This window comes from Eublepharis macularius, chromosome 3 (assembly GCF_028583425.1).
Source record: "Eublepharis macularius isolate TG4126 chromosome 3, MPM_Emac_v1.0, whole genome shotgun sequence".
NCBI classification, from domain to species: domain Eukaryota; kingdom Metazoa; phylum Chordata; class Lepidosauria; order Squamata; family Eublepharidae; genus Eublepharis; species Eublepharis macularius.
This window is the reverse complement of record NC_072792.1, coordinates 188,691,328-188,704,145: the sequence shown is the minus strand read 5'-3', so window position 1 is coordinate 188,704,145 and position 12,818 is coordinate 188,691,328.

Genomic DNA, 12,818 nt, shown 5'->3' with positions numbered 1-12,818 from the left:
AGCAGTAATCTTAGAAGGGGCCTTCCTGTATGAATTCCCCTTTTCTCCTGGGAGGGGCCTCGCTCCATCCACATCACAGGCTCGCTTTCCTGGTGCCAACAGGACCTTTCCTGTGGTGGCACCCTGGTGGTGAGCCTTGTTGTTCTACGATGGAGCCTAAGAGGGAAGGTCGAAGAGCTGGGCCTGCGTACCTGGAAAAGAGAAGGCGGAGGGGCAGATCCAAGCACTTTCCCAGGCAGCTGGGTGGCTGTTGGGCTGGGGGCTGGGAGGCCCAGGTTGGAAACCCCCCCCCTCCGCCATGGAAACTCCCTGGGTGGCCTTGGGCCAGGCCCACTCGCCCTCGGCCTGCTCTACCTCACAGGGTTGTGGTGAGGATGAAGAGGGGACTGATGGAAGCCGCTTTGGGCCCCAGTTCGGGAGGGGGGAGGCAGGGGTATGCATGAAATAAACAGTTTGTTGACAGTTTTCCTTTCTCATGGAGACTCAAGGTGGGCTGCAGGGTCTAAAGCTACAATCAGACAGCATCAGACGACCAGTGAGCAATGCAGTAGGACTAGGATGACAGAGTAATAATAACAACAACGACGTTCGATTTATATACCGCCTTTCAGGACAACTACTCAGAGCAGTTTACAAAGTGTGTTGTTGTTATCCCCACAACAATAGTCACCCTGTGAGGTGGGTGGCGCTGAGAGAGCTCCGGAGAGCTGTGACTGTCCCAGGCTGGAGAACTATACAAGCAACAGACTAAGGCAAGGTATACTGTAAACAACGCAAACAGTGGATTGCAAGGTGCAAGGCAATGCAGTAAAAGCAGGTGCCCTCTGCCGTTGTTACTGCCCTGAACTGCAGTCCTGTTCCATGGGAAAGGTGTCCTCCTGGACTGTTGGTTCCACGGCAGCTGCATAAGAATCCAGATTCCAGAGTGATCTCAGCGGCAGCGTTTCATTCTGCAGGACGCACAAAACAAAAGCGTGGAGGAGGCTCTCTGCATAGAGGGATGAGGGCAGAAAGAAGGGGGTGGAAGGAAGGAGCCCTCAAGCTCTTGGTTTTGTTAAGGAGTGGCCAAAGCAGGACGATGGTTGACCCCCCCCCCCGCACTCCCAAAATGGTGACGGAATGGGAGCGGAGCTGGGCCGGTTGGCCACAGGCGAAGCGCCCCTTTCAGGGACCTCTTCCTCCCCACGCCCACCCTCCTTCCCTCTTGTCCCCTTCAGGCCTGGGGCAGGCAAGGGCCTTAACTGGCTGCCACCCTCTGGTCCTGGGGCTTTACTGGGGAGGACCCAGAGCCCTCCCTGGCCCAGGCAGCCCTCTCTTTGGTCAAGGTGGGCCTTGATGTATGGTCGAACTTGAGGCTTGAAGAACTCGGGGAGAGTGAACAAGGAGTGACTACATAGGAGAAAAGTTAAGAGAAACGGGGCAGAACGAACATAGGGCAAAACGCACACAGAAAGAAGCCAGCCAGAAAACAACTGAGCTCCTTGTTGTGCCTGCCTTACTTCGGCCCTACACGATTGCGATAGCTGGTCCAGGAGGCCAGACTGGCCCTGCTGTGGGGCGAGTGATCAGCTCCCTCCCAAAGTGTTGCTCAGAGTTATTCAGGCCGGCTTTCGGGCAGAGGGCAGAGGGCTGGGCTGATCAGAAATGGCTCAAAGAAGTGCTTCGGTGAAGGGATAGGGGCTGGAGACCTTTGCTACTCAAAGGGGCCGTCTGTGGACCAGTGCCGGCCCCGAGCCTTCAGGGGCCGGTCTGCGGTGAGTGGCGCTGGTGTGGGTGCCGCTGCCACCGCCTGCCCTGGCCTTTCCGCCCAATGGGAGCTGCTGTTGAGGCAAAGCCTGCTCTGGTACTGCGGGGCAGGAGAGCCCCCCCCCCACGGCCAGAGAGTAAGTGAGTGAGCCAGAGACCGAGCGGCTAGTGCCGGGAAGGAGGCTCCACAAGGGTGGCTGTGCCGCAGCCACCACAGCTTCCGGGCCTGTGTGTTGGCAGCAGCAGCACCAGGCAAGGGTCGCCAGCCTCCAGGGAGGGCCTGGAAACCTCCCGGCTACTTAGCTCAGTTCCCCTCAGAAAACGGTGGCTTTAGAGGATGGATTTTAAGGCATGCTAGCCCGCTGAGGCCCCTTTCCTCCCCAGCCCTGCCACCCACAGGCTCGGCTCCCAGATTCTCGAGAATTTCCCAGTCCAGAGTTGACAGCTCCACAAGCCCGGGGGAGGGCTGGGACCCACCATCCGGCCTGCTGCTCCCTTGCAGGAGGCGGTGATGGGTCCGCCAGCCGCTGGTGAGCTCAGCGTGCCAGACAGGCAGGAAACCAAGGGGGCTGGGCTGGATCCACCTTCCTGTATGGGGAGGGAGGATGAAGCCCCTCCGGCCTCCGGCTAGGGTTGTTTCTCTTCTGCCCACTTCTCTCTCCACCGAGGCTCCTCCTTTGAGAGAGGTGGGTTAGAAAGGTTTTCAATCAGACAGGATTTCCCTTCTGAAAGTTAGCTCTTCTGCCCTGTGCTGCTTCCCCTCCCTGTTCTCTACGTTTCCTGCTAGTCCTTCCGCCATTAAGAGCCTGAGAGTTTAAACCATGGAAGGCAAGTTGGGAATGGGACCCTCCTGGCACCCGAAGCCGCCTCATACCGAACAGCCGGGTTGGCACGGAGAGGAAGCAGCTCTATAACAACAACAACATTTGATGTATATACCGCCCTTCAGGATGACTTAACGCCCACTCAGAGCGGTTTACAAAGTGTGTTGTTGTTATCCCTACAACAACAAAACACCCTGTGAGGTGGGTGGGGCTGAGAGAGCTCTGAGAGAGCTGTGATTAACCCAAGGTAACCCAGCTGGCTTCAAGCGGAGGAATCAAACCAGGTTCTCCAGATTAGAGTCGCGTGCTCTTAACCACTACATCAAACTGGCTCTCTGCGTTGGCTCCGAGGTTTCACGCACCATTCTTATCCCTGATCCTTTTAGATGGAGATGCAGGGACTGAACTCAGGGCCTTCTTGCATGCAAGGCACATGTTCTGTCGCAGAGCCCCAGTCCCTCCCCGGCTAGTTCGATTGTGGAGTCCGGTTCCTAAGGATCCCAGTGTATGTTTGAACACTTATTGAGCTGCCACACTCGAAGCCTGCCATGGAGTCCATGTCGTGTGTTGTGACCTTTTCCACAGTCTGTTCTCTTCTTGAAAAGGCTCTCTTCATTTCTTGAGTGTTGGCGTGAGGCTCACACCTGAAGATGTCAAGTGTGCATGGGACCAATAGGGTTCTGCAAGCCCAGCAGGTATCCTTGCTGGAGAGCAGAGAGCAGTCGCAGCTCCCTGGGGAGAGCTTGCTCTGGGTAATGTGTGAAGCAGCCCTTTCCCTTCTGCATTCTGTGGCTTTCCCTCCCACCCACCCCATTTTGCTGCTTGCGCAGGCTCGCTGCCCTGTCCCCAACAGGCCGGTTTGCCTGCCTCTCAGTTTCTTGAGTCAGCTCAGGACTCTGAGAGCCAAGCTACAAGTGACGCCTGACACAGGTTGGACACTTGTCAGCTTCCCTCAAGTTTTGGTGGGAAATGTAGGCGTCCTGGTTTTACAGCTCAGCTCTCCATTACAGCTGCAAGACCAGGATGCCTACATTTCCCATCAAAACTTGAGGGAAGCTGACAAGCGTCCAACCTGTGTCAGGCATCACTTGTAGCTTGGCTCTCAGAAGATGTTCTGCCAGGCTTATGAGGGCTGAGGCGGACGAGCCACCCAACCGTCCTCACCCAGATAGGGGTTGATGTGTGCCAACTCTTCACTGGCTGAGTTTTTAACCACCCTGCCCTGTGGGCCCGAGGGGCTATGCTATGTAGAGCGCAAATATGAGCTGCCCTGTTATGTTTAAACAATGTATTTTATGGTTGCTACCAATGTTTTTGAATTGTTTTAAATTTTTGATGTAAATCCACTCTGAGCTTGCTTGCGGGGAGAGCGGACTATAAATTAAGTTAATAAATAAATAAGCTCAGTGGTGGGGGATGAGCTACTCATCAGCAGAACGTGGTGCTGAAAGGAAAAGAAAATTTCCTAGCTAATCATAAATGGAGACAATTCGACTTAAGAATGGCTATGGAAAGAACCACAGAATTGCAAGAGTACATTTTGAAAGTGGTAGTACCAGGGTTTTTTTTCAGCCAGAAGGCAGTGGAACAGAGTTCCGGCACCGCTTGAAAATGGTCACATGGCTGGTAGCCCCGCCCCCTGATCTCCAGACAGAGGGGAGTTTAGATTGCCCTCCGTGACGCTGGTACAGAGGGCAATCTAAACTCCCCTCTGTCTGGAGATCAGGTGGCGGGGCCACCAGACATGTGACCATTTTTGCTGAGGGCGATTTAAACTTTTAAAAACTATCCCCTTGTTCCAGCTTATCCAAAGTGACCTCATTGGCCCTGGGAGCATGCATGCACTTTGCGCGTGCACATGTGGTACCAGGGGCACCACTTCTTGCCAAGAGTTGCCCCCTGTGCTGACAACCCACTGAGTTCCACCACCTCTTTTCCCAGAAAAAAGCCCTGGGTAGTACGACATAGTTGCGCTCCTCTTTCTGGAGGGTGGGTAGGTACCGTTGAAGAATTCTTTCTGTTTCTTCAATTGCTGCCAAAGTAAATGTCAAGGGATCCATCCAGAGAGGAGCAAATCTGGGCACCTCCAAGAACTGTGGAGAGTTTTTTTTCTTAGGAGACCTCTCTAACTGTGACAGATCAACGTGGGAGACTTCCAATAACCTTCAGTGAGATTTTAAATATCAATGAAATGTGTGGATAAAAAAAATTCATTCAGCAAGCAACAGTCTTGCCCCGGTGCTGATTCTGAGTGCGAAGGAATTGGCCCTGGCGCAGCACCACTGCTCCTGGGTAGCGCCAGGAATGACATCCTCAGCTGGGGACAGGATGGCACGTGTGCCAGTCCCCCCAGCCTGCCTCCTGGGCAGAGGCATACGCATTGCTGGGAGCGTGCCTGCTATAAAGATGGGCAGCCGTGTTAGCTGCGTCTGAAGAAGTGAGCTGTGGCTCATGATAGCTCCTACCCTACCACTAATTTTGTTAGTCTTACAGGTGCTACTGGACTCTTGCTCTTTCCCCCCCGGCTATAAGTGCGCCCCGGGCAAGGCTATCGATAAAAAGACCTTTTGTCTCAAGCCATTAGCACTCACTTACACCTCGGGTTGCTTGCGAGGTGGAATCTATGGCCATATACCCTGCTGAGGTCCATCTCCTCCCCGACACCCCCCAGATCGCCAGGAATTTCCCAACCTGGAGTTAGTAATCCTACTCCAACCTCACGGATGGTCTACTTCCTTGTTCTCGTTGAAATCACTGAACTCTCCTATCTTGTACTTTGCCCGTCTCAGCAGGTTACTGGATCATATCTATTACTCCGACCTCGTGGTTCCTCCGCTTCCTTAGTCTTGCTGAGCTCACTGAAGCTCCCTGTCTGGGACCAAACCCCTTCAGCCTCGCAGCAGCTGGTTTTCTGGCTCCATGTCTGCCTCCTCAGCCTTAGGGCTGGCTCACTTTCCAGGCCCCTTACCCCTTGGCTGAGACCTGTTTTGGGGGGGCAGCTGTGTTGGTCTGCAGGAGAACAGCAGGTTTGGAAGTCCTCCGGGGCACCTGAAAGCCCACCAAGATTTCCAAGGTAGAAGCCTTTGTCAAATATGGGTGGGGGAGTGGAGATCCCTGAGCCTTGATGTCCCATCCAAAGGAGGGCAGAGCATTACAAGGGAGGGTGTCAGGATGTGAAGGTCCAATGCAGCTTGATTAGAGCAGAAATAAGCGTCTGCAGTGAGAGAAGGGCCCTGACCTGGCTAGCCCAGGTGAGCCGAATCTCATCCGATCTCAGAAGCCAAGCAGGGTCCGCCTTGGTTAGTCTTTGGATGGGAGACCTCCAAGGAAGACCAGGGTCGCAGGGGCAGGCGATAGCAAACCACCTGTTAGTCTCATACCATGAAAACTCCACCAGTTAAGCCAGCTGTGACTTAAGTGCACACACACACACACACACACACACACACACACACACACACACACACACACACACACACACACACACACACACACACACACACACACACACACACACACACAGAGAGAGAGAGAGAGAGAGAGAGAGAGAGAGAGAGAGAGAGAGAGAGAGAGATAAGGATCCCAGTTCTCTACTCATCCTAAGTCTCTAAACCATTGTCGAGTAATGACTTCCTCACAAAAGGAATAAATAACTGGACTTAAGCATATGCTTAAGAGACATATCTTGTAAGTTACAGTGCCAACAATTATAACATGATTTTTACTGAATATATTGCAGCTTAAGATCCATAGCCGCAGCAGGCATAAGGGGTACGAGGCTTAACACAGCGCCCCGTTGCTTTGGCAGAACTGGACGCTCTGGCTCACTGTTCCATTCACCTCTCAGACTCTGCGCATTGCGTTTATTAACCAGCATCAAAGAAGTATCGTAGTTCTCATTTTCTGTGTTGATTCAACGAGAGTTTCCAGAAGTGAAGGAGATTCTGAAACACTCAGAGCTGCATATCTGAACATCAACAAATGTTGCAATTGTAAATATTGCCATTGAGCAAAAGTTGGGAGTTGATTGGTTGAACCTGAGCCCAAGTTAACAAAAGAGATGCCCAGGGGAAAATCACTGCCTTTCCCCCAGGCCGGTTCCTCCGCATTCCAGGTTCCTTTGTACCTCTTCGATTACGGCCCACAGGTGTCCACGCAAGACCTGGGCTGCTCTTTCAAACTCTCAGAGAATCTGAGAGTACCAGGAAGTTAGCCTTTGGACAGGTGTATGAACCAGGTCCCCCAACCTCCTAACTCTGGACGCTGGTAACAGCCCCCCCTGCCCCCCCCTCCACAATCAGGCAGGAGGGAAGTACTTGTCCATTGAATTTATGAGCCTTTTCAGTCACTGGGTTCGCTCTGAGGTGTCCCCACGCTCAGGCTATGAATTCCAGGCACAGGTTTAAGTAAAACTCAGTGTATTGACTTAAGAGTGTTGCCAAGCAGAAAGCCCTCCAACACAAGCAACATGTATAAAACAAATGAACTTTACCGTTGCTGGCTAAAATCTGCTTACCCAAACATACAGGGCTGGCTACCTAGCTTCTCTGACTGGCATCTTCACTTGTTTTTCACCTGGCTACAGAATGCAAGCCCCCTCTCATGCCATGCAACACGCTGAGGCATGCTGAGACCATGAGGTAGCCTGCAGCTTCCAACTTCTCTCTCCCCTGATGGGGTGGAGTCCGTCAAATGGAGTAGAATCGAAGGGAACTGGGTGGGCTGAGCAGCCATTTTTTCAGGCCATAACTCAGGAGCCAATCAGGGCAAAGCTGTTAACTGGCATTTCAGTGGGTACGGGGAAACTGGGGAGTGCAGACAGGGCTCCCTTAGAGCCTCCCCAGGTCGAATCTCGAGGGAACAGAGACTGCTCCGCAGGGGTTGCCAATCGGCTCAGCCATACGCTTTGCACTAAGCCAGAATCCCCAACACTAGAGAGGCTCTGGACCTGAGTTCGGCCATTTGACCAGAACCTGGGCTTGGAAATAGTGAGTTCCTTACAACGGGCCCTTGTTTGATTCCTTAAAGCAAGGCCCCTGCCCTGCCCTGACCCCAACCCTAGTTCAGAAGCCCCCCCCCCCAAAAGCCTCCATGGTTATCCACAACCACCCAAGGTACCGCTTCTCCCCTTTTTAAAGCGAAGGCTCTCCCCTCCCCGTCCATTAGCGCTCCAGGGGCTCTGATTGGCTGGCCAATCTTTGGGCTTGCTTGAGGCCAAGATCCCAGGATGGGTTCAGAGGCCAGGAGACAGGTGGGACTTTGGGCTGACTGCCACTCACCCTTCGAGCGGGGGCTGCTGGCCACATGGGTCAAAGGATTTTCCCGTCACATGGCTGACGGAGCGGGCCAAGTTGTTCTCACAGGAGGGGCAAAGGGACACGGCGAGCAGGTGCGGCAGTCTGGGAATGCACCTCTGGGAGTGCCGCCCTCCGAGCGGGACTTCAAGCGAGTGACCGGTGGGCTCTCCTAAAAGAAGAGCTCTTGCAGGCTCACGTGATCACCATTTCAGCAGGACGGAAGTGCAGGAGAGGATCTAAGAAGTGGACGTGGAGAGCTCTGTGATGAACAAAGGAGGAAAAAGGAGATGTTCAAGAAACGGAGGGAAGGGAATGCATCCAAAGAAGAGTATCTAGGGGTAGCTAGGCACTGTAGGGCAGCCATCAGAGGGGCCAAAGCTCAGGCTGAGCTGACAACAGCCGGGGGAGCTTGCCCCAACAAAAAGACGTTCTTCAGATCGTGAGAAGCAAATGAAAGGTGAAGGGGGGCGATACCTCTATTGCTGGGAGAAAGTGGAGAAACTCTGTCAGAAGACGCAGAATGCAAAAAGCTCGCTGCCTATTTTGCCTCAGTTTTCTCCCTGAAGGAGAGACCAGGCCCAGCAGAGACGGTAGGAGGCAAAGCATGGCTTTGGGGATGCTGGCTGAAATGGGCAGAGAAGTTGTGGAGAAGCACCTTGCTGCACTAGATGGGTACAAATCCCCTGGGCCAGATGGGGTGAACCCGAGAGAGATTAAAGAACTTTCAAAAGAGCTCGCAGACCCTGTGCCAATCATCTTCCAGGCCTCTTGGGGGACAGGTGATATGCTGGAAGACTGGAGGCGGGCAAACATCACCCCAGTCTTCAAGAAAGGGGAAAAAGACGATCCTGGGAACTACAGGCCAGGCAGCCTCCCCTCTGTCCCAGAGAAGACACTGGAGCAGATGTTAAAGGCATCAAGCTGCAAGCACCTGATGGACAACATGGAGATACAGGGAAGTCAGCATGGATTTGTCCCCGACGGGTCCTGCCAGACCAACCTCCTCTCCTTCCATGATCAAGTGACAGGCTTACTGGATAACTGTCGACGTAGTTCATCTGGATTTCAATAAAGCCTTTGACCAGGTTCTTCATGATGTCCTGATGGGTAAATTGGAGGACTGTGGACTGGACTCTAGGATGGTTAGATGGGTAGGGAACTGGCTGGGTAACTGCACCCAAAGACTAGTCGTCAATGTATCACATCTGATTGGTGACCGGTAGAGTGCCGCAGGGCTTGGTTCTGGGCCCAGCGCTTTTCAACATCTTTATGAATGATCTGGACGAAGGTGTGAAGGGATTTCTCATAAAGTTTGCAAGTGACACCAAGCTGAAAGGACTAGCAAACACCCCTGAAGACAGGGATAGAATTTAACAAGATCTGAACACGCTGGGAAAATGGACAGATCTGAATGAGATGTGATTTAACATGGATAAGTGCCAAGTTCTCCACCTGGGTATATTGGTGGAGAGGAAGCTAAATATGAGCACTCAGTGTGATGCAGCATCAAAAAAGTCGAATGCAGTCTTGGGCTGTATCAACAAAGGGATAACCCCCAAATCACTGGGTGCCATTATCCCATTGTATACCATGTTGGTCAGGCCCCAGCTGGAGTATTGCGTGCAGTTCTGGAGGCCTCACTTCAAAAAGGACGTTGACAAGTTGGAAAGGGAGCCGAGGAGAGCAACCAGGATGCTCAGGGGCCCAGAGACCAAGCCCTGCGAGGAGAGACTGAGGGACCCGGGAACGTGCAGTTTGGAGAAGAGGAGGCAGAGGGGAGACAGGATTGCTCTCTTCAAGTGTTTAAAAGGCTGTTGCTTAGAGGAGGGCGGGGGAAGCAGTTCCTGTTGGCAACAGAGGAGAGGACTCGAAACAACGGGTGTAAACTGCCGGAGGGAAGGTGCTGGCTGGATGTTAAGGAAAACCTCTTCACCTTAAGAGTAATCCAGCAGTGGAAGCAGCTGCCTGGGGATGTGGCGGGCTCCCCCTCATCGGCAGTCTTCGAGGAGCAGCTGGATGAATCCTTGTCGGGGATGCTTTAGGCTGTTCCTGCACTGGGCAGGGGGTTGGACTGGATGGTCTCTGAGGCCCCTTCCAACTCTAGGATTCTCGGATTCTATGACTTTGAAAAATCTCCCAGGCAAAGAAAAGGACTGGTTGGCTTGGAGTCCTTGCTCGAATGTCATCAAAGTGCCACTGGGCATATTCCCAATGCAAATGGGTAATTTTACCCCAGGTAGAAGAAATTTACCTTTGATAGAGGTAATTTGAAATGTGGCTGCTAGGCTAGTATAGTGCCATAGCTCAACACTTGAATTACAATTAGATAACTCCCCCCTCCCCACAATAATCTGGGACTTTGAAGGTGAGGAGCGCCCCCCCCCCATTTGGGGAAACCACCACTGGGGGGGGCTATATTGCTCTGGCCACGCCTCTGGCCACGGAGTGTTGCCTGGCATTGCCGGGATCCCCTAATCGCTCTCACAGAGGGGGCTGGCTGAGGTCCGACTCCACTGCCCATAAAGATCTGGGAGCTCCGGACCTTTTTTGTCCCCTCTTTGAAACAGTGTGATATCTGGAAACCCTATCTAGGTAGTGCCCAAACTAGCAGGCACTAATCAATAAATACCTATGATCCCTGATTCGGGCATTTCATGCCAATACAGCTGCTGGAATTAAGGTCAGCCCCACAGGCTCTTTAACAGAGGAGTGGGGGGTTTGACAAACAGGGATGTGTTTCGGCCCCTTTGCTCTTCAATCTGTTATTTAAATGACACAGTTCCAAGTTTGTCAGGCCCTGAGTTCTTTCCACCATCTTGCGGGAGGGTTTTTTTTGGAAAGTATTGATTCTCCTACATGCAGATAACATGCTGTTCGTGCCGGGGGGGGGGGGGGCGGGGAGCCCTTATTTCTGAAAATGGTCTGGCAACACTCCAACTGCTGGCGATCACTTTCTGCCTGCCCTCCCTAAAGCAGCTCCTTTTCGATGGATGAAACCCACCGGGTTGGGATTGCTGAATACCGGCGTGTGGCTGTGCCCATTTTCTAGACCAGAAAGCTGAGCAGGTCCAGCGGTAATCCTGTGGCAGCCTGGAAGATGCCCATGGCAGGCAGTGGTGCTCCCAGTCCGTGCAGTGCCCAGGCCGATTCGCGAGAGCGCAGGAGTCACCCTCGCGAGCCGTCTGCTGAGGGGCGTGTCTCGTGTCATAAAGGGAGTCATGACAAGTGCTGCTTTGGGGAGGACTTTGTCCTTTGGATGTTCAGAGGAGCGTTTGCTTGGGAAGAGAACAGATAACCCTCACAAAGGCAAATAGTTCCCCTTTCAGCACGAACTAACATTACTGAATTGATCAAGGAACAGTGTCAGAAGTCCCACAGCATCTACTTACAAAGATGTTGGTGTAGCATGCCAGCAAACAACCAAAAAATCAAAAATGGGGGGAGGGGGGTGAGAGTTGCCGTTGGCTGTTCCCGTTGGGGGCAAGCCTGCCTCAGGGGCAAGCCGGGGGTCCTGGGAGCCAGAGAACCATCCCTGCATACTAAGCAAGGCTGTGTGTGGCCCACCCCTGGAATGGACCCTCCAAGTATTCATAAGACACCAGCAAGCGTGGTACAAGAATCGCACCAACATTCATATAGACAGATGAAGCAGAAGTTTCATTGTTCCCTTAAGAGCAGTTTCTGGTGGTTGCATTTGTTCTTCTGCTCTTAGAGACGGCTTGAAATAGGGGCTAGACGGTTCATGGAGGAGAGATCCCTCAGCAGCCGCTAGCCAAGGCGACTCAAGGGAGCTTCTGTATCTGGATGCGGGGCTGGGTGGTGGCAGCAAGGGAGGGTCTCGGCCTCTCTGCCCTGCTTGTGGTTGGCCGCTGGGTGAGGCAGGATGCTAGACCAAAAGGACCCCCTGCGGTCTGACCCAGCAGGGCTCTTCGGATGTTTGAAGTCCAGGACTGAGATTCTGTAGACATCTGGGGTCCTTTGGGGTCTTTCAGGCCATTTTAAACGTGGGCCTGTCTTTTGTCATGCAAGGCGTCTGCTGCGCACCCAGTAAAGGATGGCCCAAGAGGAAAAGACTCTGGCTTGGGGAGGGAGGGCAGCTTCCCAGGGGTGAGTGACATGCAGTGTGGTGAAAGGTGTGTCCTAATCCCCCCCACTGACCAAAGAGCAGCCCCCCCCACTCTGTCCATGGCTTTCCGGAAGCCCGTCCTTCTGGGCAAGGAACCAGGGCAGGGTCAGGGACAGCGTGGCCATGGGAGAGCTCCCTCTGCTATTATCCTGCTTCCACCAGTCCCTTGGCAACCCTCCAGCTTCTCCTCGGGTCCTGCCCAGAAATGTAGCTCTGGCCTGTGGGTGCAAGGGAGGGCATCCAGCCTGCCCCCTTCCCTTCCCCTGCAGCTGCAACAGCATTTGCATTCAGGCTTGGGGGAGGGGGACCTTGCATGTAGAAAGGGTTACAATAGATCAAGTGCAATACAGACTGCTTAAGATATGTTTTTATTTTGTTTTTATTTCACGGACACCCTGCTTTTCTCCCCAATGGGGACACAAAGCGGCTTACATCGTTCTCCTTTCCTCCATTTATCCTCACAACAGCCCTGTGGAGTAGGATAGGCTGAGAGTGTGACTGGCCCAAGGTCACCCAGCCAGCTTCAGTGACAGAAGGGGGATTCGAATCAGGCTCTCCCAGATCCTAGTCTGACACTCTAACTCCACACTGCCCCCCTTGTCATGCAAGGCTCTTGATGAGCACCAAGCAAAGGGTGCCCTGAAGAGGGAAAGACTAAGGATGTGCGCTTTGGGATTCTGATTCGGGTATAATACCCGAATTGGACCCGATCCGTAAAGATTCGGAAAATCTGAATCGGGGCCAGCATGATTCGGAAATCCCGAATCAAAGCTTTCCGAAGCATTTGTAATGCTTCAGAAAGTTTCGGGGCTGAGTTTAAAGGGC